At 42.1% G+C, this 26,699-nt stretch overlaps 2 protein-coding genes across 5 annotated transcripts in view; one reads left to right on the top strand and one right to left on the bottom strand.

The window, feature by feature from the left end:
- Window positions 1–26,699, bottom strand: part of LOC144772894 (acetylserotonin O-methyltransferase-like) — a 755,766-nt gene that overhangs the window by 681,932 nt on the left and 47,135 nt on the right. The window lies entirely within an intron of this gene.
- The window catches only part of LOC144772893 (uncharacterized), an 80,751-nt gene continuing 73,138 nt past the window's right edge, over window positions 19,087–26,699 (top strand). For 3 of the 4 annotated variants that reach the window (XR_013599863.1, XR_013599864.1, XM_078657564.1), the window contains exons 1-2: window positions 19,087–19,142; window positions 19,230–19,299. The gene's annotated coding sequence lies outside the window, so the exon portion shown is untranslated. The remainder of the gene's footprint in view (window positions 19,143–19,229; window positions 19,300–26,699) is intronic. The other variant, XM_078657565.1, reaches the window with a different exon arrangement.

Here is a 26,699-nt window from a genome sequence, read left to right as displayed (position 1 = left end):
CTAGCTACCTCGTATCTTGACTCTTATTTATTGAGCTAACCGTTTATTGATTACAGTCAAAAATAGATCAGGTAATAATGTATTTATTTACCACAAAACATCCTTCAGGAGCAACCACGGCCTATCAAGCAACAGCAATGGAATTCTCTGCAACTTATTGAATATACTTTGACGTATAGAGGCAGAGTTCAAGTCGAATGGTGAACTCCGGTGGCCGCACTCTTTATACAAGGCAAGCACAGCACCCTAGATCTACAAAGCCTTCATAGCAATGCATTAGAAATAATTCGGCATAACGGGCGTCAGTAACGCAGTAGGCACTTCCATATAGACACCACATGAACGCGACACTATAACAACTGAAATGTACCAGGTACACTGCACTCGTAAAACTGTACTGTTAGCTTTATTTGTGAAACGAGAGAGGGCCATATCATCAACCCTTGGTGACAAAATGATCGCCACTTTATCGGCAGCAAACTGCAGCTAAAGTGGCCATAATAGCTTTGATAATATGCTCTATGGAATTCCAATCGAAGCTCAAGTTAGATGTGAAGGACATCTGACATGAGCTTTGATTGGAATTCCATAGAGCATATTATCAAACCCATTATTGCCACTTTAGCGACACTTTCCTGCCAATAAAGTGGCAATAATTTTGTCACCCAGGCTTGATATTATCGCCCAGAATGCGTAGTGTACAGCAGCTTCTTTGTAAAATCTATAATTACCTCCGAGCAGTGACAACAGATAGGTTACAACAGTCTGACAAACAGATCCACAACCTTATTACGCAACTTTTGAGTCACTTTTAACATGGGTAAAGTGATGCAAGGAGCTAGTAAATCTACGTCTGGTTCAACAAAAAATCTCAACTCCAGACTCTGCGACACAGTTTTAATGTTGTTTTCTCTCTCTCTCACTCTCTGTGACATCATTTCTCTTTCTCTCTTAAACTTAGACACTGCTGTCTGCTTGGACGTGTAGAAGATCAGCCCAACTTAAGTTGTGAACTAAACTCCCTAATGTGTTTGGGCGCAAAGTTTACACAACGGTAAGCACAGAGGCCTAGATCTACAAATCCTTCATAGGAATGCATTAGAAATAATTCGGCATAACAGGCGTCAGTAATGCAGTAGGCACTTCCATATAGACACCACTTGAACATGATACTATAACAAATAAAAATGTACCAGGTACACTGCACTCGTAAAACTGTAGTGTTAGCTCTATTTGTGAAACGAGAGAGGGCCATATTATCAACCCTTGGCGACAAAATTATCGCCACTTTATCAGCAGCAAACTGCCGCTAGGAGGCCATAATAGGTTTGATAATATGCTCTATGGAATTCTAATCGAAACTCATGTTACATTTGAAGGACATCTGACATGACCATCGATTGAAATTCCATAGAGCATATTATCAAACCCATTATCGCCACTTTAGCGACACTTTCCTGCCGATAAAGTGGCAATAATTTTGTCACCCAGGCTTGATATTATCGCCCAGAATGCATAGTGTACAGGAGTTTCTCTGTAAAATCTATAATTACCTCCGAGCAGTGACAACAGATAGGTTACAAAAATCTGACAAACAGATCCACAACCTTATTACGCAACTTTTGAGTCACTTTTAACATGGGTAAACTGATGCAAGGAGCTAGTAAATCTACGTCTGGTTCAACAAAAAATCTCAACTCCAGACTCTGCAACACAATTTTAATGTTGTTTTCTCTCTCTCTCACTCTCTGTGATATCATTTCTCTTTCTCTCTTAAACTTAGACACTGCTGTCTGCTTGGACATGTAGAGGATCAGCCCAACTTAAGTTGTGAACTCCACTCCCTAATGTGTTTGGGCGCAAAGTTTACACAGCGGTAAGCACAGAGGCCTAGATCTACAAATCCTTCATAGGAATGCATTAGAAATAATTCGGCATAACAGGCGTCAGTAACGCAGTAGGCACTTCCATATAGACACCACTTGAACGCGACACTATAACAAATAAAATGTACCAGGTACACTGCACTCGTAAAACTATAGTGTTAGCTTTATTTGTGAAACGAGAGAGGGCCATATTATCAACCCTTGGTGACAAAATTATCGCCACTTTATTGGCAGCAAACTGCCTCTAAAGAGGCCATAATAGGTTTGATAATATGCTCTATGGAATTCCAATCGAAACTCATGTTACATGTGAAGGACATCTGACATGACCTGTGATTGAAATTCCATAGAGCATATTATCAAACTCATTATCGCCACTTTATCAACACTTTCCTGCCGATAAAGTGGCAATAATTTTGTCACCCAGGCTTGATATTATGGCCCAGAGTGCGTAGTGTACAGCAGCTTCTCTGTAAAATCTATAATTACCTCCAGACAGTGGCATCAGATAGGTTACAGCAGTCTGACAAACAGATCAACAACCTTATTACGCCACTTTTGAGTCACTTTTAACATGGGTAAAGTGATGCAAGCAGCTAGTAAATCTACGTCTGGTTCAACAAAAAATCTCAACGCCAGACTCTGCGATACAGTTTTAATGTTTTCTCTCTCTCTCACTCTCTGTGACATCATTTCTCTATCTCTCTTAAACTTAGACACTGCTGTCTACTTGGACGTGTAGAAAATAAGCCCACCTGAAGTTGTGCATCCAAGTGCCTGCAGTGTTTGGCCGCAAGATTTAAACAACGGTAAGCACAGAGGCCTAGATCTACAAATCCTTCATAGGAATGCATTAGAAATAAGTCGCCATGACGGGTGTCAGTAACGCAATAGGCACTTCCATATAGACACCACTTGAACGCGGCACTATAACAGAACAGGAATATACGAGTCACAATGCACACGTAAAACTTTAGAGTTACCACAACTTCTAATGCTCCAGCTCATTTACTCACATCTACATAATTCTAAACTCTAATTTTCTTTTTTCTTTTGCAGATTACCAATCGGACAACTTTTGGAATCCATTTCACAATTTCTTTATAACATTGTTTAAGTTATTTTGCCAGTTCTAATATAGTTATAATTGAGTTTCGTTTATATTTATTGTTTAATAAAAGTTAATTTAAAACACTACATACTTCTTTCATTTTGTGGGGGAGGAGTTCTAACTAACTGATATAATAAATACAATGGTGGGAAACTACTAAAATGGCGGTGGACGGAGTACGTAATCAACGTTTGGCGCCTCGGCACTACCTTTCAAATAAATATATAAAAAATATCACTATTAATACTGTACAAAAGTACAGCACCGGATGAATCACACGAACCGAGAAAAGAAAGCGACAGACTTACTAACTGATATAAAGAAAGGTTTGCTTGTTGAACTTGAAGAAAAAGAAAACGTGAACTTCGAAACGACGCTGAGCATGCGAAGAGAGTACAACTGCTACACCAAAAAAAGGAAAGCTTTACATACAAAAGGCGATACATTATCGTCGCTTTTATGATCAGGAAACTGCCGATAAAGCGGCGATAATATGCTTGATAATAAGCCCTTGAAACTTCCCATAGCAGCCCAGGTTCTGGTGTTAACCTGGGCTGCTATGGTTATTCAAAAGGGCATATTATCAAGCCCATTTTCACCGCTTTATCGGCAGTTTCCTGCCGATGAAAGCGACGATAATGTATCGCCTTTTGTTGATATTATGGCCCATTGCTCTTTTTTTGACCAATAAACTTAGGTGCATATCATCAAGGACCGGTGTTAAAATTATCGCCATTTTATTGCCAGGAAGCTGCCGATACAACTACGATAATGAGCTTGATAATAGGGCCTTGTTATTTCCCATAGAGACCCATGTTAGCACCAGAACATAGGCTTCTATGGGAATTTACAAGGACGTATTATCAAGCCCACCCTCCCAACATTAACAAAAAAACATAGCCCTTGTAAATTCCCATAGCAGCCCAGATTCTGATCTTAACCTAGGCTGCTATGGTTATTCACAAGTACATATTATCAAGCCCATTATCTCCGCTTTATCTGCAGTTTCCTGCCAATAAAAGCGACGATAATGTATCGCCTTTTGTTGATAATATGGCCCATTGTTTTTTTTTTTGACCAGTAAACTTAGGTGCATATTATCAAGGACCGGTGTTAAAATTATCGCTGTTTTATTGGCAAGAAACTGCCGATAAAACGGCGATAATGAGCTTGATAATAGGGCCTTTGGTATTTCCCATAGAACCCCATGTTAGCACCAGAACATAGGCTTCTATGGGAATTTAGAAGGACGTACTATCAAGCCCACCCTCCCAACATTAATAAAAAACTCCAGACAATGCAGATACCCGGAGCTAGAAGGTCATTTTACATATCACTGCCCCAGAAAGGTGTCGTTCCCCGCGACATGTACGGGGAGAGTGAGAGAGAGCTCAAAACATATTTCTTTTTAAAAAAAGACCCGAGGGGTGCCGCTCACCGAGACTGCAGGGAGTAGGACCGTAACCCCCCGCATACTTCAAAATAAAACCAGAGGAGTGCCGTTCCCCAGTGCTCGGGCACCTTACAAGCCCCCATAATGCAGAAAAATTGCCCCCGTAATTTACCCCCCCCGGACTTAATGAATAAAACAGACTTCTACTTTTTTTTTCACCTTTTCCACCGCTACTTTTTTTTTCACCTTTTCCACGGCGTACAAGTACTGCACGAGTACCCCGCCATTTTTTATTTTTTTTTTAAATAAAAATTGAGCCTTATTTCTCAACTTGGTTTTACTGTTTTCTTGTGACTCTACTCTCCCGACAAACAACATGGCTGTCAACACTTCCTGGTTTGGAGTATTGACAGCCAGTCAGCATGCAGCTCCTGCTCGTAATTGTAGGTATTTCCATACACGTACGCAACGATTTTTCTTTAAAAAAAATAAAATAAAAATAGAGCCTAAACATCCATGTACGACCCCCTTACCAAGCCTAGAGGGTCAGAATATCTCTGCCCTACCCCATTCCCTTATTTCTCAACTTTGTTTTACTGTTTTCTTGTGACTCGGTTCTAGCGATGTACAAGATGGCTGCCAACACTTCCTGGTTTCGAGTGTTGACAGACAGTTCACAGCCAATCAGCATGCAGCTCGTGCTCGTAATTGAACAGATTTCAGTACGCGTACTGAACTCCGACTCTAGATATCGCTATGATTTTACTTGCAATTTTCTCAGAAACTACTGAACGGATTTACACAATTTAACAAAAAGCACACTCTACGAACCGTACTCTACCTCTCTGACAAATTTTGTGTAATTCCGTTCAGCCTTTCGGGCTGTAGCCCTGGCTTAAGGTCCCTATGGACAATTGCATGGGGAAAACATGTTTTGGGACCCCCTTCTTTCTCGGCCCCCACTTGACGAATCACCCCAAACTTTCAGGGAAGGTGCGGAACTGAGCAGGCCATTTTCTTGGAGAAATTCACAAAGATTTGTTTACCGGCGCCAAAGTTATTCCAAATAGAATGTTGTGGATTTCCTATGGAAACTAGGTCCTAACTATAACTACCTACTGGCGACCGCATGAGTTGGTGAATAAATTAGCCACTAATTCAGACTGCATAGTCTGCAACACAGATAAAGGAGGTAATGTGGTGCTTTGGGGCAAGGAACAGTACCTTTTAGAGGCATATAAACAGCTAAATAATCCCTCCAACTATGTAAGGGTGTCAGATTCTATCATGCTCAATAGTCATATTGTTTACAATTGCAAATTGTCTGATTGGTATTCACAAGGTTTACTTAAAAAAGAGGAAATGGCTTTTCTTAAAATAGCGAACCAGTAACACCTGTGATGTACCTAATACCGAAAGTGCATAAAGATCAGCACAATCCTCCAGGTCGTCCTATTATATCAGCAATGTCCAGTGCATTCACAAACACCTCAAAGTTTATAGACTCATTTCTATGCCCCTTGAGGAAGTCTCTCCCTTCGTACATCCAGGATACGGGAGACTTCTTAAAGAGTCTATGATTTGCCTTGGGGAGAAGATTTTCTGCTAGCAACAATAGACGTGACGAGTCTATATACCAGTATACGCCATTGTGATGGCCTTAATGCAGTAAAATATTTCCTTGGCAGCAGACCAGTCAAATATTGGGCACATAGACAGATGTTGATAGAAATGACATCTTCATGTTTGAAAAATAACTACTTTTTGTTCAATGGTGAATTGTTTCACCAGGTCTGTGGTACTGTAATGGGCACCTGCTTCGCCCCCAGCTTTTCTAATTTGCATATGGGCTGGTGGGAGGAGCAGGTGATCCAGAAGCAGTATCCAGACATCTGGCAAAATAACATCAGGCATTGGAGCAGGTTTATCGATGACCTTTTTATTGCGTGGAAAGGTCCAGAAATCCAGCTGGTTAACTTTGTTAAAGAAATTCAAACTAATGATTTGAATTTAAAATTCACCACTAACATCAGTAGAACTTCTTAGATCTGACAGTTTAAATTCAAAATGGTAAACTTGAGACTGCACTGTACCGCAAGCCAACGGCTGGCAATACCTTATTGCACGCCAAAAGCTTTCATCCCCTAAAACTCATTATGAGTATCCCCTATGGGGAGAGTTTGAGAACTATTCGCAATTGCAGCAATAATGAGAAGTGCGAGGAAGCTTTGCAAACATTAGAAGCACGTTTCAAAGCTAGAGGCTACAATAATACCTGTATCAATTCCGCTATTATAAAAGCTAAGAAACGTACTAGGGAGGAGATCCTCTTTAGCAAAAGCAATAGCGGGAAAAGAAAGGAAGGTGGTGACAAGAATGATTGCAGGATGATAACAACATATAACATCGAACACAATCGAGTCAGAAGTATTCTAAATAAACATTGGCACCTAATTCGTAGCGATTCAGCTTTGGGCAAAATAATAGCTAAGAGACCCCAACTGACATTTAGGAAAGCCAGATGATTCAAACAAATGATGGTTAGCAACACATTGAAAGCACCACCGGTGAAGAAATCAGCTCTGATGTGGCTTAATAAGAAGGGAGGTTTCCTCAGATGCACCAAATGCAAAGCGTGCATCCATGGTAAAAACACTTCAACCTATACTTCTAACCTCGCAGAGAAGGAGTTTAAAATCAAGGGTCATTTTACTTGCAAAACGGATCATGCTGTCTACATACTTCAGTGCCCTTGTGGCCTGAAGTATGTGGGCAGCACGACACTTCAAGTACATCAAAAAGGGAGACAAGGCATATCCAGTGGCTAGACACTTTGATGGCATCAAAAAGATATATCTGGTCTAGTGTACTTTGTGATTGATGCGGTTAAACCAAATGAACGGGGTGGGAGCCGTGAAAAGAAATTGAGAAAATTAGAATCAATGTATATAATTAAGCTCAATAGCAAAACCCCGGGAGGTTTAAACATGGAAGAAGATTTACATACACATCTCTAGACATTATGTAAATAGTATCCCTTATTCCTGTTTGCCATATGTTTTTATATTTATTTTTATGTTTTATATTTTTTTATTTATGGGATTTAGTTTATACCTAGGCGCAGTAAGAAGATACATATAGAATTGATACAATGGAATTGCCCACTTGGGCGGTATGCATGAGGATTGGCAGCTGGTTTATAGTAATTTGTAATATTGACTTTGGTCATGTATTAATTTGTAATCATGAATTGCAGGCTTAGTGATAATTCAATGTTGAATGAATTGGGCACTTGCCCGGTATATGCAAATAATTACAAAAATGTCAGCGCTCAAATGATTAGGCAGTAATTGTCTTAGAACAAGTGATAATAATCACAATTGTAGTGCTGGTTTAATTACGGCAATGAAAGCTTACTAATTGCAAAACAATGTATTAACTAAACATCGATAGTATATTTGTAACAACCAGGCAGCAAAAACTATGAGTCTGTTTTCCATTACATTCAGTGTGTAGTTCTAATCATGTGATACTGTTGCAGTTGGCTTTAAATGGTGGCAAACTTTATTCACTTTGTGGTGAACAAGCCTGGTAACACAGGCGAAACGCGTCCAACTGCCGTTTCTGTAAATAATCTTTACAATTGAGTGCAAGACAAAGCGTCGTCTCCCTGTACTTTGGTATAGGTTTTTTGGCAATATATATACAACATTCCTCGCTCCACAGTTCATAAAAAGAACAAAGTCCAGGCCATCATCCTTAGTTCAGCATGCGCTTATTTTAGCAGCTCACTCAACGCGTTTCGAAGAACAAGTCTCCTTGTTCACGAGTACGAGTGTAAGTTCGAGTAAAGTTTTAAATACATCATGTGACTTTTCACCATGTGACAACATAGAAAACAGACTCCCAAAATGTGTTTATCATTGGAGCTATTAAGGCAGATTCACAGTGTGCACTCGGTGGGAAAATAAATGTATCATCACTTTGTGCCAAGCTTGAAGTGAAAGTAAAAATAAAATAAATAAATGACATTCAATTAATTTGCAACATAATAACATCATAGCTGTGACCCATGCAAAATGCATTACTGTCGGTAATGACATAATGATAAATCTGAAGCACATTATTCTCATGTTAAACATTTTAAAGCATGCCTTTTTAAACATGATAAAAACAATGGTTTGAAGACGTTTTTTCATGATTCAGGGAATTCTTGCCTTAATGTACATGTGCCCCCTATCACGCCCCAGTGGGCTTGCCATGAAATTACGGAGTCTGACTACCCTATAGTCCAATAAGGTCCACATCTTGGATATTTGCAAAATGCCAATCAATATATCCCGCTTAAGAGATTCTTCTAGCCCCAGTGGGCAAACTCATTCACAAAATATCACCAATATCAAAATACATTCATTCAAGCTTAAAAGGCTAAAGGTTCACATTCATTGCTCCAACATAGTGAGTTTCATTCCGTGCTGTGCCTTAAACTCTCCTATATATACTCCACCCTGGACCTGTAGTGAAAATAAAAATATAAAAATAAGGTGATTACACATCTCATTCAACCGTGATTTACATACACTACATACAGCTTTAAAAACCTTAAGGGCGTAAGCTGTAGCTTCATCAATATTACATTGAAGTACATTACAATCAATCACGCTGCAGGGTTCTCTAGATCAAAATATCTAAGCTATCCTAAATGCATGGCTAGTGCTTCATCACAATTATGGCCATCTGGCTGCATTGTATGATACTTAATGATTAATTGCGATTCCAGTCTCCTCAGCTCCTGTAATCTGTTTCCCCCTCTCTCCCTCACCGGGACATGATCAAGAACACAAAAGGATATCAGATTATTATTACTTTTGTTGTGGCTGGCAAAGGGCCTTACTACGGGGTATTGGTTATCCAGATTATTTATAGCCCTCAAATGCTCTAACACTCTCTTTTTAGCTGGATGGATCGTGCTTCCTATATAAAATTCATTGCACGGGCATTTCAATGCATACACAGCATATTCTGTAAGACACACATGAGTAATGTTTCTGGATTTTGAAAGATTTGCAATCTTTGGAAAGTTTCACTTCTTTGATGTTGGTGCTGTACTTGCGCGCCTTACACAGACATAAAATCCCTGTACTGGATTGGTTTTACTCGTACACATTTGCGGCAGCCATTTTTCAAGGAAGCACATTACATGTGGTAATCAACAAGATACTAACGCACCGACCGTTTTCGCAGGCGTCATCTTTCAAAAGAAAAATATATGGAATTTGTACATAGTAGCACCATTGGTAGCAATCAGTTACAATACCGACATCCTACCAAAACTTTGTAGGTGATGCAATTAAGTTTTTACATAATCTCACAGTGGATCGGCAATTGCAACCTATTTAAGCCCGTTGCCAAGGCTGATTCCCTTGCTTTCTGTACCATTATATGTATCGGCATTCAAATCATGCTTCCCCTAATCTGCTTACAGAAAAAGAAACTATAATCATTATATACATATATAAAGAACATTCATATATATACACTGTAATTTTTGATTTCATCATTTGTTACCGATTATCATTTCATCCTTATTTGCCAAGGTGGACTGCCATCTCCTCCCCACTGTTCAAACCATTCGGTGACTTTGTTCCCATATCTATGATATAGCGGGACTCTAACCTCCTCAATTTTAGAACTCTATCTCCACCTCTTACATGCGGTGGTACACAATCTATGCTGAAATATTCTAACAGGTCCCTGTTGCTGTTGTGTTTTACTGAAAAATGACGCGCCACTCGGTAACTAAAGTCCTTTTTGGAAATGGCGTGCATATGTTCTAACACTCTTAATTTTACCATTTTTATGGTGCTCCCTATGTATTTTAGCCCACAGGGGCATATGAGTAATATACTGCGTGAGTTGTCTGGCATGTCATAAACTTATTGATCTTCTTGTCTGTCTTCAAACCTTTGATCTTATAGGTCAAAACGCTTTCGCTTGATATGCAAGCCTTGCATTTTCCGCAAGGAAAGAATCCCCTCATGTCTTTTAGAGTGCCTTTCCTAGGCATGGGATTGTCAAGATGACTATGTACCAGATTATCTCTCAGTGAGTGGGCTTTTCTATAGGTGATTAATGGACCCGCTGGAATATCATTTGCTATTACTATGTCAGTTTTCAGTATATGCCAATTTTTCTTCATGATGTTTCTTAGTGTGTTAGCTTCATTGGAGAAGGTGGTAATCATTCTAAATGTTTCATTAGACTCCTTCTTCATTTGCCTTGTATCAGTAATTCGTTCCTATTGAGATTTGTTACTCTTTTTAAGGTACTTTCTAAGAGTCCTACGCTATAACCCCTGGCCAAAAATCGTTCAAAACTGCCGTTCACTGCCTTGTCAAAGTCCCCCTCCCTTGAACAATTCCTTTTTAGCCTCACAAATTCCCTGTAGGGAATACTGTTTTTTAGTTTCTGAGGATGCCCACTGGATGCATGGAGCATGCTGTTCCCAGCAGTGGGTTTTCTAAAAAGAGAGGTATTTATTTTCCCATGTTCAATGTCCAATCTTAGGTCACCGAGCTTACCTCCCCCGAGAAATGGAGATTGACATCATTATCATTTAGGACTTGTATAAACTCCTCTGCCTCATGTTGTGGACCATTCAACACTATAAACAGGTCATCGATGTACCTGTGTCATGCCACTACCTTATTGGTCCACCTCTCATTTGATGGGGACCAGGCCACCTGCTCTTCCCACCAGCCTACGAACAAGTTTGCGGAGCTGGGGGGAAAGCAGGTGCCCATCGTGGTCCCCGGTATCTGCCTATATAAATCACCCTGAAAGGTAAAGATGTTATTTCGTAGGCAGAATTCAATCAATTCAAATAGCATGGAATTATGCGTGGAAAATCGCAAAGATCTTTTTTCCAAAAAGTACTTCACAGCTTTGAGGCCAGAGACATGATTAATACAGGTGTATAGACTTGTGATATCAAGGACTACCAAACAGTATGAAGATTGCCATTCTATTTGTTCTATACGACCTATAAAGTCCGTGGTGTCTTTGATGTAAGATCTTAATTTCAGTACAGCATCAAACAAAAAGTGGTCTAGGAATTTGGAAAGGTTTTCTGTCAAGCTCCCCAATGAGGAGACTATAGGTCTACCCGGGGGTTCTTTCTCATCCTTGTGCACTTTTGGTAGATGATAAAAAGTGGGTAAGGTTGGACCAGGGGTCCGTAAAAACAAGTATTCATCCACATCTAACAAACGTTTGTCGTGCCACTTTTTTATTAAAGCATGAAAATCTCAAATGCTTTCTTGATATAATGTGGGAGTGCAGGGTTCGTAACATTTCAGATCCTTTAATTGTCTCAATGCCTCATCCACATAGTATTTTCGCGACAAGAGGACTATATTTCCCCCCTTATCTGAGGGCTTATAGATGATATCAGTGTCTTCTTGCATGGTTTTTAAAGCAGTTCTCTGTGCATTTGTCAAATTCCCTTCAGTTCTGGGTGGTTTCAGATTTTCCCTTAGTTTTAGTAAATCTTTTGTGACAGCTTCTGAAAAAATGTCGATAGCGTCATGTGGCATTATAGGGAGAAATTGCGAGGGAGATTTTAATCCACTTGATGGAGCATCTTGATCTACGCCAACAGTGCGTATTCATTGGCTTAATGTAGGTTCATTATCCTGATTTTCCTTACTTTCGCCTTGTCGAAGGTCTTCCAGAATTTCCAAAGTTGTTAGATCATTTGCAGATAGAAGATCCATGTCTTGGCTCTTAAATTTAAGAAATCTCACCTCTTTTGTCGTTGGTCTTAATTTCAAAAATTTGTGGAGTTTGAGTTTACGAGTAAACTTGAACAGGTCGATTCTTGTCTGGGTATATATATATATATATATATATATATATATATATATATATATATATATATATATATATATATATAATATATATATATCTATATATAGGGAGACCTTCCTGCACATAAACAATCTCCCACTCAACGCAGGCACCCTTGCAGAATTGTGCAAGGATACCTGCTTTGGTGCTAGGCTGCTAAATTTAGTGCCAGGGCAGGGGAAATGCAGGGTTGCACCATATTGTTTTAAATATGGTGCAGTCCTGCGTTTTAGAAGTGGCGGAACATGACATTAAGCCCAGGAGGCCAATGCCATGCTCTGCCACTTCGTTGTAAATATGCCCAAAATGTCTTTGCTTTTTGCTCTGCTGCCAGCCAAGTAGTGCAGAATCTTTGCTTCAGGCTGGTCGATTGCTACAGGCATAATAGTATGACATATGTGATATTTATCTGTTATCCAGCTAAATAATACATATTCAGCCCAGAAATTCAGGTGGATACATGGTTGCTGCTTAATAGTACAGACTTTCTGCTATGTACCTTACTACTGCGAACAAGTACATAATATTTGCGCTTAAACTGGCTACTAGTCTGCAATGATCAATAGGCAAATAATAGAAATAATGCTGTACTATTCATCTAACAGCTGGAGAGACAGCAGAAATTACATGCTACTCACGCAGCATCAAGGAAGGCAACATAAAGTATGCCCTACATTGCCAATAACCAAGCACATAACAGAGAAACACCACGTTTTAAATGTGGGCATATAATTAACTCGAAAAATGTATTGTTTAACTACCAAATTGATATATATAAGACATATCTAACCGTTAAATCAGAGAAAATTAAACATTTCATGACGGTTAGGTAATTCTTCGGGGACGCGGATGTGGCCTAACGGCTAAGGCGGTCGTCATCAAATCTGGGGATCCGGGTTCGAGTCTCAGCAAGGACACACAGTAGCCTGTGATTCTGTGCAAATGACAATCTCCCTGTGGCTAACAAAAATGAATGTGTCCTCATGAACGCAACTGGTGCTCGTGTAAAGCGTTCTGATACCTTCAGGTTAAGTTTGCGCTATACAAAACTCTGGGAAGAAAAAAAACCCAAAAAAACTGATGCTATTTATCTAGACAAAATTGAAGTGTGTCCGTTTGCTTTGCTGTAGCTAACTAGAACATGAAAGGGTGGTTAAATATTGAAGTTCTTTTCACAGAATAGTTAAGATGACATATGCATGTACACCAATATCATCACCAGTACTTGAACAAATAATCTGCAAAAATAGGAACCAATATTTTGTTTAATTATTATCCCTTGTCACTATTTATACTATAATCACTAACAAAAACACACAGGCAGACAAACGGTGAAACACTGACATTAAATAAAGACGTTAGGATCATCAAAATATATCATCCATGGTTTTGTATCTGAAAAAGTATTATAAACAAGAACACAGTTAGCGTAGCTCTAGACTGATGATTCACAGTGCCAAGACTTTGGGGCTATTCACAAAGCATTCTGCACACCTACGTCTAAAAGAAGATGTGCAAAAAAAACATGTTGCAAACATGAATTCCACATGCTGATTCATGAGGAGCACATATGAATGTGGGTATTGAACTAATATGATGAATAAGCATAATTCACAACTACAGGAATGAGGCTACGATTGTTAGGGCCTCATTTATGAAAAGTGACGCATCGCTGCGTGAAAACAGCGATGCGTCACTTTTCACTGCGCTCTCCCTGCGACATGATTGATGCGTCATATTTATAATATGACGCATCATGTCGCATGAGTTACAGATACGTCAGTATTTCTGACGTATCTGTAGGCGCAAAAGTGACGCATTGCTGGAGTGTGTCACAAAAGTGACGCAACTCCAGCAATGCTTCCTTTCACATGGGGAAAGCCCCATGTGAAAGGGCTTGCGTCAGTCTTACGCCTGCTGTGAGGCAGGCGCAAGATTTTGACGCAACAGCATCCTAAAAGTGACGCAGTGAAATCTCATAGATTTCACTGCGTCACTATTACGAGGCTTTTTGCGGGTGAACGCCCCCTTTGCATACATTGTACCTGACGCAGGTAAAATGTAGCGCAGGGGTTTACAAAGTGACGCATCTGCTTAGATGCGTCACTTTGTAAATAGTGCGCAACACGACGCATGTTTTACGCCGCCGATGCGTCACAAAAAGTGACGCATCGGAAGCGCAAAACTCACGCACGGCCTCATAAATGAGGCCCCTAGGGCCTCATTTATGAAAAGTGACGCATCGCTGCGTGAAAACAGCGATGCGTCACTTTTCATTGCGCCCTCCTTGCGACACCAATGATGCGTCATATTTACAGTATGACGCATCATTGCGCAAGGAGTTACAGATACGTCAGTATTTCTGACGTATCTGTATGGTGCAAAAGTGACGCATTGCTGGAGTGTGTCACAAAAGTGACGCAACTCCAGCAATGTGTCCTTTCAAATGGGGCAAGCCCCATGTGAAAGGGCCTGCGTCAGTCTTATGCCTGCTGTGAGGCAGGCGTAAGAAATTGACGCATTTGCGTCCTAGAAGTGGCGCAGTGAAATCTTATAGATTTCACTGCGTCACTTCTAAGACCTTTTCTTGCGTCAGAACGCCCCCCCTGCATACATTATACCTGGCGCAGGTATAATGTAGCGCAGGGGTTTACAAAGTGACGCATCTACCTAGATGCGTCACTTTGTAAATATGGTGCAACAAAGCACATTTTTTACACTGCCGGTGCATCATAAAAAGTGACGCACCGGCGGCGTAAAAGTGACGCACAGCCTCATAAATGAGGCCCCCAGTGTTTAAGGCTGGGGCATATTACAGAAGGTGAGCATTGCAGTTAGTTTCCCATTCTAGACGTAAACAAACCAGTCCTGCCGAAATAAATGAATGTTTGCTTTTCCATGGCTAAAAGGGGACATAATACACCCATTAGTATTAGTACTGTGACTCAAGCAATTAAAAGCGGGGTACAACAAAAAGAAGAGGGATTACGCATTAAATGTATGAAACTGGAGAGAATGAGGAAGTCCAAAATGTCGAAATGGTGGGATGGAGCAACCCTAAAGCAATATGTCAAACTGAGCAGAGTACCAAGGGGTCTTCGCTCACAAATTATGCCCACATACGAGGACCTCGATGAGGACCTACTAGGGGTTAGGGAGACAGAACTAACCACTAGTTCAATGAAACTTATGGGTATTCTAATCGAAAATTCAGATAGAAAGGTAGCAAAGTTCCAAGCTGAGATCACCCAGTTAGAAGAGGAAATTGCAGCCCTCAATCTACCTGATCCAACGGCTAAAAATTATGAGATCTTGAAGGGGTATTAAATAATCACCAAAATGACATAAAGCAAAGAAAATCGCGTAAACTGAAATGCGATGAGATCGATTACAGCAGTGGAAGGGTTTTCACATTTTCGAAAAAAATGATTATCTCATGCAAGCTGACAAGAATAAGCAATTACAGGAGACCATATCGTCCAGCTCGAGCAACACCTCCTAAAGTAGTATTCCGACTAGTAGTAGTGACACAGAGGGGGCATCTAGCTCAGCAGTAAGACAATTACACCCTTTAGGGAATTCCTCCTTCTTACAAGAAGTGAACAGGATAAAAAGGGAAAATCGGGAACAGGTAAAACGCACAGGACCCATAAGAAAACACGAAGAGGAAAGAAAGGAGGGAGCAGCAGGGGATCGGGTAGGAATGAAGACAAGATCGTGGGACAAGAAGGAGTAGACAGACAAGTAGATAAGGAGGTTGAAGTGGTGAATCTGTCAACAATATCACTTTCACAGCATATGATTGAATTACTCAAGAAGGGCTTGGGTTTTTGCCCAATTGTAAGAGGCAATTTATGTGACACAAAAATCGATCTATTTAAATACATTAGACGATTGAAACTGAAGAAATATTTAGCCCAAAATCCGAAAGAAAATAAAGATGATGTTTTGCAATCATGTAGTGTGGTGTCTAATTCATCTACTATAAATGATATTCAGGATACGGTTGCTCTGCTTTCCATAACTGAACTAGAAGAGGACCCTGTAACAGTGGCGAAGGTCCTAGAAGATTTAGAGATCAGACCAGACTTATCAGTGTCTAGTGGTTTAAAAAACAAATCCAGATGGTCACCAAATCTCACCAGTGGTAACAACATAGAAATTTTTCATAAACTAGTCATTGCGGACTTGGATGCCAATGATAAAAAAGACACACCCAGGAGGCTACATTAAAGACAACATGGCACAGTTTGAAAGGAAGGCCTTGCATGATCTGATGAATAATAGGCAGTTAATCATCAGAAAAGAAGACAAAGGGGGTTACATAGTGGTGATGAATAGGGAAGATTATGAACATGAAATATATGCTCAGTTAAGGAATGCAATGTGCTATGAGAGAGTGACCCAAAACCCTATGTTTTCCCTCACTAATATTATTAGTACTCACTTGAAACAGTGGTATGACAGTGGATTGTTGGATGAAGATGAATATCTTTTTTTTAAAGTAAATCGCCCTAGGTATCCCTGCCTATATACTTTACCTAAGATTCACAAGGACCTACCGTTTCCACCGGGTAGGCCGATTGTGTCAGACATTGGGGGCCCAACAGAACATATGTCACAATTTGTTGATGTCTTTCTGCAGCCAATCATGACTAGTTTGCCGTCCTATATCAAGGACACGCGTCACATTTTAAACATTTTGGGTGACATACAATGGGAAACAGGGATGACACTGGTAACCCTGGATGTAGTCTCACTATACATGAGCATAAGAAATGAATTGGGACTTAAGGCCCTCGACCATTTCCTTTCAAAAAGACCAGCAAGTCATTGGCAGCATACACGAATGACGCTGGCCATGACGGAGCTAATCCTAATGCACAATTTCTTTCTATTTAAAGGGGAATGGTTTAGGCAAAAACAGGGTGTGGCCATGGGCTCGATATTTTCACCAGCCTACGCTAATATATTCATGGGCTGGTTGGAGGAGAAGTTCATCTGGGGCCCAGGAGCGAGTGAATGGAATGGATTTATCCTGTATTGAGGTAGATACATAGATGATTGTATAATGATCTGGACAGGAACAGAACTGGCCCTGAATGGATTTTACGAGTATCTGAATAGCAATGATATGAACATCAGGTTCACCACGAACCACAGTACGACCCAAATAGCCTTTTTAGATGTGGAATTGTATATAAATAAGTGTTGCATAGAAAGTCGAATGTACCGGAAACCAACCTCATGCAACACGTTTTTGCATGCAGAAGGGCCCATCCATCTCACCAGGTGAGAGCTATTCCATTTGGGGACATGATAAGGGCGAGACGAAATTGTAGCGAGGAGCAACAATTTAATGACTGCATCAGTGACTTGGAGAACAGGTTTATCCATAGAGGGTATGACAAACGGAATATTAACTAGGCAAAAAAGAGGGCAACTAGTACGGAGCGTAGCATAACCCTGAAACCTATAAAGTGGTAAAAGTTGAACAATCCATTAGGCTGATTACGAATTACACCCCAGTGAGCAGTGTTTTGTTACAAAGCATGAGTAAGCATTGGAAAGTATTGAAAATGGACAAAACTTTGGACAAATGTGTGGGAGCATGGCCACAAATTACATTTAGAAGGGGGAAGACATTGGGATATCTGCTGAGCCCAAGTTACCCATGGTCGGAGCAACCAATGACGTGGCTAGATGAGCACTCAAAGGGTTTTTATAAATGTGGGCATTCTGGCATGTGTAGGTGTGCAAAGGATAAAACAAAAAGTTTTCAAATTAATGATGGTAAAACATATGATATAAGAATGAACATCACATGCAGCACGAAATATGTTGTTTATATTATTGAGTGCAAATGTTTGAAAATGTATGTAGGAAGCACGATTCGCACATTGAAAGAAAGGATGAGTGAGCATTTAAGAGCAGTAAAGAACAATGATGTAAGGTACCCAATAGCAGAACATGTACATAACTGTAAAATGCAAGATTTGAGTAAGAGCTTTAAGTTCTACGGTATTGAACATGTGTACACTGACCCGCGGGGAGGTAATAGAGAATTAAGACTGAGGAGACAGAAGGCAAGGTGGATCAAGTGTTTGAGGGCCGTGGAGGGCGACCTAAATTTTGATCAGGAGCTATAATATTTTCTTGGTGATTAAACACAGTGCCTTGAGGTATTGTTTCAATGAACAGAGGAATCTGCAGTTGTGAGAAGGGAGGAGTGCTCCGTTCAAGGGTATCAATGGATGGGAGCCAGCCATTTTTAATACTGGAACTCACCGTGTGAGTATGACTGTCTTGGGAATTGAGGGCTCATACAATAGATAGTGACATACTGAGCTCTCCAGAACATGTAATAACTTGTATATATTGGGATTGAGGCTATTTTTGGACATTGAAACTGTATGAATACAGCAGTTAACGGTAATGGAGGGTACTAAGGGACACACGGTAGTACTGTTATTAATTTAATTTCGGGATACTATCGGTATGGAACTCTCAATACTTAGTATTGGAGCTTCTTATATACATTATTATTATTATTTTTTTGGTTAATGTCGCGACATGGAATAGGACTATGCAGTTGTATTATGATCGAAACGTTAATTACTAAGGGACACAACCGATTATTAATCGCTGAATTGATTGACACAGAGACATCAGTAAGAAGGTTTCGGCTCTGAGATAGAGAGATTTTAACCATTATAAGATGGCGGGTCTACTTAGGAATGGGTAGTCCGCTTTCTATGACTACTCGAGGTTCACTTATTTAGGTGTACCAGGAAGTGGATTGTGGTCGCCTGTACTCGGGTGAAACAGAACACGACTTCTGAAGGTAAGAGAGCAGGTACTTGGGATTGGAATTTCTAACTGTGGGGGTGCTTCAGACAAGTAATGGCACTATGCGCTTATGATTTGTCAGGGGAAGACGCTTTTGAGTAGCAGGCGGCGGCGGGATACCGTTAATTTGGACTAAGATCGGCGGATCACTGGTAGGTTTTGCGTATTATACTTTGCCTCAAAGGGAACAATACAGCATTATGAGAATGGGCAATAATAGGTATTTTGTCAATTACGGTTTGGGTGAGAAATACGTGTAGCCATTAATTTGGAATCTACGGCAGCAGGCCTAGTTCTGTACCGCAAGCCAAGATTTAATCACAAAGGTAAGATTGGTCACAGGGTGGCGATACACACCTATTTTTGACATTAGAAGTAGCGTGGTAGTTGAAAGTGTACTGATGGGAGTACATCATCTTATTTTGTAGCACAAACTCGTGTACATGTATACTTGTTGAAGAAACCTTCAGTGGGAGTTTTGACTGCAAAGAAAAATAATTCTATCAAGAATGTAGGGATTTGTCATGTTAATATTCTAATTACTGAGCAAATGAGCAATGAATCTGACCTTGCCTTGTCTGTCAGGTTTTTAAATGGTGTCTCAAATCAATCTGTTTCATATCAGGTACAACGAAGTAATGTAAAGTTGAGGTAACTACGTCTTTGGATGTAGTATTTTTGCTTTTACACATGGGGAATCTAATCTTAAATGACACAATGGTCTAAGCTGGTATTAGACTATGTTTGGTCACTTATACACCATGTAATTTTGGTTTAACCTATTATTTGGAAATATGTATGCTTGAGAAATGCAGAAACTGAGTTATGGAATCATATAATTTGTGAATGTTTTTAAAGGAAACAGTGAATCACAAGGGGAAATATCAGACAATTTTCATGCATGCTTCACAGAGTTGTATAGTATTGCAGGCAGAGGGATGTTGGTTATGTGGGGGCTCTATATTAATGCATACAGCGCTTGGAAAATGATATTGTAAAAGCGCCTCTTGTATCATTTCCAGCCCTGTAGAAGCCGGTGGGTTACCTTAACCACAGCGAAACGCGTTGGCATGACATAAGGGATTGGAGTTGAAAATAATTATAAAGAAAGAAGAAATCTTCAAGAGCCCAATGGATTGTCTTATGTTTTTGTGCAAAAACTATTTTTGATGTGATAAGAGGGTGTGCTGCGATCGTTATTGTTAATTTTGTTCAATCCCAGGATTGTGTAGAGAGAAGTAGGGTGTTCTCTTCTCCCATAGATATTGCAAGCACCCAAGGAAAGTACATGGACATTTACAAACTAGTGTATTTCCACATGAGCGCCACAAATCTCCTAAACACCTAACGTTAAAGACTATTGAATATACCCATTATTAACAAGAGAAGTAGTTCTTCCATGGGTATGTATATTTTCACCATGGAAAAACAGCAAAAACTAACATGTGCTAGTGTCAATGCATAATTTAGTAAAGTACACATTTTAGCATCCGACTCTCATGTCATTCAACCTTCTTTCCCCGTGCCAGCCTTCTGACCTCCCATTTTTTGTCACTGCTCTGGGTGTTTCTGCTGATGTTTAGACCTCAAAATTCACCCCAGCCTACTGGTGGAAAATCTGCTGGCTCTCTGAAAGCCTGTCAGCCAATTTTTAAAAACATTTTGCTAGCTCTCAAATTCCTCTTAGTGCCTCCTTTTCTACCCATTAACCACTAACTCTGAATTCTGCCCTGAGCACTCCATCCTACCCCTCTATCCTCACACTAGCCAGCCTTTACACTCACAGCCTACCATACCAAAACACACTGTTGGCCTTCTGACATGCATCTTTGTCTGCCTTCAAACCCTACTGCTCCCTCTCTCTCAGCCCTGCTGCTCCTCATGTAATTGTGAGCCTGTTTTTTCAACCCCTGAAGTACTCCTATTCCCTTTGTCAACATCCCTCAATAATAAAAGCCTTCAGTTGTCTCTCATAGTGCTCTATTTCAGAATATATGCCTATTTTCAAAGACCCTCTAAGCCCTCACTTGCCTGCAGACCATTTGACCAGTACCAGACATCCTCTCCTATCCCACAGAACTCCTCTACTGTCATTTAGGGCTAACCCTTAAGATAGCCCTGTTGGCCCTTAGAATAACTGCCAAGTAGCATTCATGCATGACACCGTCACTCAGTTTGGAATTTTATTTAATAGCATTTAACAAGTTGTAATTTTGAATCCAAAATTCTAATGTGAAATTGAGAACTATGAGTATCAGGATGCATTGTTCACTAGAATGCCATATTTGGCTGAAGGCTTCACACATAAAATAGGAATGTTTGGAAGCTTTACCTGAGCTTTCTCTGTCAGCATTGAAGTTCCTATCCGCTGCTGACATTCTGAGTCTTTCAAACAGCTATTACAGTCCCTTAATAATCTGTATTGGTCCTCAAAACTCCACTTATCTGCACTCCTGGCAGTTCTTTAACGTGGATAAATAAGGTTGGTGCATTTCATTGGGATATGGTAGATGACACATACGTAAGAATCATTTACAAAAGGCTTGACCTCTGTAACTAAGGACTTGCCCCGATACACTGGGAGTAGGGTAAATTCTGGTCTTACGAGTGTTTTGCACCTGCAGACTCCCTTGTAAATGGCCCACCTTCATCTATGCTGGGACTTTCTTCTAGTCATCTTGGTTCTGGTCTTGGTGCCCACCTGGTCACAGACCTGACCCTGCTCCTTAAGATCTTGTTCTTCTCTGTACATGTCCTCCTTCTGGTCTCCATGCCTTTCCTTTCATTCTTTTATTCCTGCTGGTCTTCCTGGTTCTTGTTGTCTTTTTCCTATTTGTGTTCTTGGTGTTCGAAGTCCTCCTCTTCATTGTCCTCATAGTCTTACTGGTGGTGTGGTCCTGGTCGTTGTCATGGTGTTGTATCACTCCTGGCCTGAACCGTATTCCCAGCCTTCCTGATATACCCTCTCTGCCTGGTCTTCCTCTTATTGGTCTTACTTCTCCTCTTTATGTTTCTACACTCCACCCTATCCACTTCACCCTATCTGGCCATTCTTCCCAAGTCTTCCTGCTATGCCAGTTTATCCATCCTGCACTCAAGTATATCAATTTTCTCCTCAGACTGGCTGTTTTCTCTTTGTCAATCAAGTTCTGACCTGATTCGGCCCATTTCCTTTTTAACCTACGTGCTTTCCCCACACGCTGCCTACTTTTTCCAAGAATGCCCATTTCCCATAAGCCCCATCACTTTTTCATTACCCAACTCACTTTTCCGCCAGCCTGTCCATTTTGCTCGAAAAGGTCCGACAAAAAGTTGTTTACCGGTTTTTCTCTCCACACTATCAGAGTGAAGTGTGTACCCTGTGCTCCCACATGGCCACTTGACTGCTGCTAATTGATAAGCAACAGTGTCAAACTAAGTCACCGCAGGAGGAGGGAGTCAGGAACAAATAACAACATTTTTGGACCTGATATCCCTGGCATAGTTTTCCCTCAATTTATTGTCTTCAAACCTCCTGGTTTTTTCTGACTTTGTTTCTGCTGGCTTTAGGACTCTGCACACTTTACCACCGCTAAAAGGTGCCGCATTACCGCGCCGCGGTTTGTATGCGCTTAGTTTTAACTATACTTGCTTTTGAACTACTGGCTATTATTTTTCGTTTTGTTCAGTTTTAATTGTGAACTGGTTGGGCTCTCTCCCCCCCCCTCATACCTGCATATAATTGTGGAAATTACACCACCGTTTTGGTGGACCCGGGTTCTGTGGGTGGTCTGGGGATCGGCGCCATTTTGGCTTGGGACGCTGGTCTTTCGGCGGGCGCCATCTTGGAGCGTCCCTGCGCTCCTCCCTCCATTTCTCCGCCTATTTAAAGTCGCTCTCTCCCGCGCAGCGGGAACGCGCAGTCGCACGCCGTCGCTTGCCAGAGTCTTGCCAGAGTCTTGCCAGTCTGCGCCCGTCCGCGCTAAGGACGCGCTGGGCGCAGCGGGCCCCTCCCATTTAGCACCTTCTGGGAGATAGGATGATTGTCTACACCAGTGCATTGCTTCGGGCGATTGGGCAGTCCATTCCACGATGCGTTTCTGCACCGAACCATCCCTTGTGTGGCCCCTATCAATGTGCCTGCAAAGGATGGTCGCTCGACCAGCCAGCGGGTATCCGGGACTATGACAACTCGGCAGCTCTATCGGAAGGCATAAGTGTGCCTCAGCTGAGCAAGTGTCGTGTTCATGGTCTGCGTATATTAAATCCTAATACCAGATCTCTGGTCAAACATCATCTGTCTATCATGGACCTTATCACCGACGAGGAGCCAGATCTGTTTATCATCACTGAGACCTGGCTCCAGGACACAGACGCAGCCATAATTAATCTGGCTTGCCCTCCAGGATATTCACTTTTTACGTGGAACCGCCTGTCAAGAGGTGGAGGTATTGCTTTAGCTATAAAATCCACCTTTGTGTGCACTTGGACGGGTCTACATATTGCTGGGTGCGAAAGCGCCCTGTTTAAGATCACCATCAGTCCTCAGTTCACGCTGTCTGGGATGGTCGTGTACCACCCCCCAGGCAGTGATGTAGCATTAAGGGGAGCTTTCCCTGAGGCGGTTAGTACGCTAGCTAGTGACTGCGCCAATTTTTGCATCCTAGGTGACCTCAACCTCCACTTTGACAATCAACAGACCCCGGCTATCAGTGGTTTTCTGGCGGATCTGGAGGCCCTTCAGCTGACCCAACTTGTCACTCAATCTACACATGTGGCTGGTCACATTTTGGACCCGTTTTTTACTAACTTACCGGATGTCCAAGTTTTGGCTATTTCTCCATTGGGTTGGACTGATCATTTTTTGGTGTCCGTCTGGCTACCTCTCCCCGAAACCCCTATTATTCCATCTCCTAAGTGGATCCCTCGGCGGCACTGGAATAAGCTCAGGCTAGAGGACCTACATCACATCATGGCTGAAGAGCCACTAGGCCCCCTGCTTAATGTCACCTCGGGCTACGACCAATTCTGCAGCTGGATTACCAAGGCGCTTGACAAACTGGTGCCTATCATCTCAAGTAAATCCAGCTCCAGGCAGTCGAGTCCTTGGTATGACAGTGCCCTCCATGCCCTGAAGGGTTCATGTAGAAGGGCAGAAAGGGAGTGGCGGAAGACGTATGATGTCGTAAAAAAAACCGTGTATTTGGCTTCCGTCAAGCTCTACCATCGAGCTATTTGTAGAGCCCGTGCGGCGTTCTATGCGACGGAATTCCGTAACAGCCACAATCCATCGAAGACCATCTTCAAAGCCCTCAAAAATCTGATGGCTAAGAGAGCAGCTCCGCAAGTGGATGGTTCTACCTCCCATTGCGAGACCTTGGCCGCTTTCTTCTTGGAGAAAGTTAAGACCATTTATCAGTCGTTCCCCAGCACGACGCTGCCACTCATCCCGCTGAATGGCCCTCGCAGCTGCCCGGCATTATACTCTCTTCCTACTCTGTCCTGGGATGGGTTTGTCAAGTTGGCACAACGAGTCAAGTCTGGCTCTCCTGCGGACCCGCTTAGACCTGCCCTTTTTAGAGATTCCTCTTTTCAGGGGCGTACTGCGGTGTGTTCGCTGATAAACCTTTCCTTGACTTCAGGTACGGTTCCTGCCAAGTGGAAGCAGGCGGTGGTTTCCCCGATCCTGAAAAAACCATCATTGGATCCTTTAAAACCGGAAAACTACCGCCCGATTTCATTGCTTCCCTGGCCGGCCAAAGTCATGGAGGCTCACGTCAACCTGGCTCTAACTGAGCATATGGCCCGGGCCAATGTCCTCGATCCCACGCAGAATGGGTTCCGTGCTGGTCACAGCACGGAGACTGCCCTTCTGGCAATGGTAGAACATCTGCGGAGTGTGTTGGATGCAGGTCAAACGGCAGCGCTTATTTTATTAGACCTTAGCGCTGCCTTTGACACGGTGTCTCATCGCATCCTTCTGCACCGCCTGGAGGACATTGGCATCTGTGGCTCTGCTCTGCAGTGGTTCCGTTCCTTCCTTAGCGATCGCTCCTTCTGCGTTGCCACCCCTCCTTTTCAGTCCAAATTCCATCAGCTGGACCTGGGGGTCCCTCAGGGCTCCTCGCTGAGTCCTACGCTTTTTAACTTGTACGTGCGGCCGCTGGCTGATGTCGCCAGGCAATGGGGCCTAACCATGGTCTCGTATGCCGACGACACGCAGCTAGCGGTCACGATCAGCGGGGATGCCGAACAGGATGCCCCCAGGTTTTGAGATGGGCTGAGAGAGGTGGCCAGCTGGATGAATAACAACTGTCTCCAGCTGAACGCGAAAAAAACTGAGGTGATGATCGTTGGGAGGGGAGCGGACCGCTGGGGAGGCGTCTGGTGGCCTCCGGAGTTAGGGCCGGCCCCTACACCAGTGATGGAACTTAGGAACCTGGGAGTGTGGCTAGATCACACCCTTTGCTTCACTACCCATACTAAGAGAGTGGCGGCATGCTGTTTCGGTGTCCTGCGTGGGCTAAGGCCGGTGCTCAAATTTTTTGATGCCCCGACGAGACAGCTGGTTATCCAAGCGACGATTATCTCCCGGCTGGACTATGCCAGCTCGCTCCTGCTGGGAGTTAACCAATCTGAGATCATTCGCCTGCAGCGAGTACAGAATGCTGCTGCGAGAGCAGTGGTGGGTCTGCCGAGGTCCTGTCCCACTTCCAATACCCTGCGATCCCTACACTGGTTACCGATTAAAAGTCGAATTCACTTTAAGGCCCTTAGCCTTGCTTTTAAAATCTTAAAAGGATCGGCACCTGAGATCCTCAATAATCTTTTATCCGCCTATGTCCCGACTCGCTCTCTTAGATCTCTTGGGCAATCTCTTGCGGTTATCCCACGTTTCAGGCTTAGCCGGATGGGCGGTCGTTCTTTTCGTGTGAGAGCTGCGGCTCTCTGGAACTCCCTCCCTTTGGAAATCCGCCTGCTAGAGGATCTATTAGCATTCCGTAGGGCCGTGAAAACTCACTTGTTTTAATTTCTTCACACGGAGTTCTGTATTTCTCTGTTTCTTTTTGCGTTGTGTTATGTTCACCTTTTCCCTGCGCCAGGACGCTCCTTAGCTGGAGCATCTGTGCGCAAAATAAATGATAATAACATAACATAACCAGTGCTACAGTGCTTATCTCAATCCTTTGAACATGGTAGAATTGGCTTACACCCAATAGGTACGCTTAATTTGCGTGTAAGTCCCTAGTAAAGTGGTGCTACATGTAGGCAGGGCCTGTATATTAAATGTTACTATTTTGCCCTGCATCATTGATTTTGCCAACCCCTTAAGTAGCCCTTTAACCATGACCCCGGCCTGCCATTGGGGCCTGTGTGAGGTATTTTAAACCTCCATTTCAAACTGGCAAATTAAACCTTTAGCCAGTCCTAAACCTTCCTTTTTGATACATATAAGTCACATATAGGGTAGGCCCTAATAAGGCCTAATCAGGCAGAAGGACAAGGTGCAGTGCATTTAAACGTTTTAGAATATACTTTTAACGTTTACATGTCCTGGTAGTGTAAAACTCCT

The sequence above is a fragment of the Lissotriton helveticus genome, chromosome 8 (genome assembly GCF_964261635.1).
Source record: "Lissotriton helveticus chromosome 8, aLisHel1.1, whole genome shotgun sequence".
In the NCBI taxonomy this organism is placed as follows: domain Eukaryota; kingdom Metazoa; phylum Chordata; class Amphibia; order Caudata; family Salamandridae; genus Lissotriton; species Lissotriton helveticus.
Note: the sequence above shows the minus strand (reverse complement) of the source record. Positions and strands in the feature narration are given on the sequence as shown.